Source organism: Ailuropoda melanoleuca, chromosome 5, assembly GCF_002007445.2.
Source record: "Ailuropoda melanoleuca isolate Jingjing chromosome 5, ASM200744v2, whole genome shotgun sequence".
Lineage (NCBI taxonomy): Eukaryota > Metazoa > Chordata > Mammalia > Carnivora > Ursidae > Ailuropoda > Ailuropoda melanoleuca.
Genome location: NC_048222.1, coordinates 11480510 through 11482375, shown reverse-complemented (window position 1 = coordinate 11482375; position 1866 = coordinate 11480510).

Below are 1866 nucleotides of genomic sequence, written 5' to 3'. Positions count from 1 at the left end.
CCCTGCCTTCCTCCTTCCCTTTCTCTAGGTTTCTGATAAGGATGTCTGTTTATATACTATGAGTCTGTGAACACTGCATAAACCATGTCTATAGTTTATGCACTAAGAATTTACTGCTGTACTAAAAATTTACAACAACATTAACCATGTTGTATAAAATTGGTATGATCACAGATTACCAAGATTAATATTGTTTGGTATATAATCATAGAATGTTAGATTTGGAAGGGTTTTTGGGGCACATCTAGGTCAGTTCCTTTTTTCACAAATGAAGTGAGGCCTAGCCAAGTGACTGATCCAAGGTCACCAAAAGCTGAAACGAACCCTCAAGCCTTCAGATGCCCAGCATAATCTTGACATTAAGCCACCCTGTGTTAAACAATCAGCCTGGGTTTATAGTTTTTCTCTTGGTATCTGTATTTACCTAGAATCATAAATGCCCCAAATTCTCTAGATATGAGACACTGTTTGGAAGCCCTTCCTCCCTTGTCTTATGCACACGCACACACGGATACATAAAAACTCTGTCATTTTGTAATAACAAAGGCCAGATTCTGGTAATCCGGGTTCCTTTGCCTTGTCTCAAGTTCTCTGGATTTCCCTTACAGTCAGCCCTTCTCCCCTTTTCCCACCCTGGCTGCTTTTCCTGTGTGAGGACTGTTGGGTTTAAGGCAAAGATGCTCTACACTGCTCACTCCCGAGGCCTGGAAGGGTGCACAGAAGGGAGGGGGGCATTGTAAGCACTTACCGGGTACTCTTCGGATGAATAAATGAACCAATGAATGAAGGAACAAATGAAAGTTAGAAGGGGAGGAAAAAAGGGTAAGGGGGCTGACCTGCTGGCTCCTTGGCACCTATGAGCCTCAGGGCTGAGGGATGGGTAAGACAGGGTTTGGAATTAAGGAATGGGGGGCCTCGTTTGCAACCTGCTGCCAGGCTCAAGACCAGAGCAACTCCTAGCCAGCCCTCAGTTGAGTAGAGCCCAGAGTCCTCCTCGCTTCCACCTGCAAATGTCTTCCCCCTTCTTTTGTCTTCCTCCATATTCCTTGCACAAGGGACAAAATTCTTAGTGCTTTGCACAAAATGCACGCTGGGAGGACAAGGTCTGTGTTTAATTTTGCATCCTTAATAAATGTTCAACAAATGTTTTTTTTCAATGAATGCTTGACAATTGAGAGGAAGACAAACATCTGGAAATTAATAATCCACTAAGTTTCAGTCACAGTGTAACTGCTGATGTCTGAATTTTTTCATGTTTTACTCTGTGTGTGTGTGTGTGTGTGTGTGTGTGTGTGTCTAGAATCCGAAAGGGAGATCGTGCCGGGTTTCTGTAAAGATGTAGGTGACTCTAGGGTTTTAGACACATGAAGGTTTGGGAAAAAAACAAGATGAACTTGGCAGACGTTACAGTTTCGCAGGAGCTGGGCTGTGTTTCTGTGGAGCAGCACATGGATGCGTAAAAGCTGTGGGCGGAAGTGTCTGATAGGGAGATCGACCAGCGTCTTGGTGTGTGCCTCGTGTCTGTGCAAAACGTAAACTGTGGAAGTGGGCTTGCGCGCATAGCTGCAGGCAGTGGAAGGGAGGGATACTTAGGCTCCTGGCTGGTGGGAGGGTGCTGTTCTCCTGGCTGCCCACCGGGATGCTCGGACGGATCCCAGCACGAAGGACTTCTGCGGTGGGTGTGATCGCTGTCGCTTTGTGCTGCCCAGAATGTTTTTCTTCCCCTCCTTCTGATAACCATCTCTGCCCTAAACCCACACTCATGGTGGGAAAGGAGAGTTTTCTTTGGGGCTATCTTCACTGGCCCCATGGAAAGGCCAGAGAGGCCGACTGGAGGAGGATGTGCCAAGATGAATAGAGAGAGAA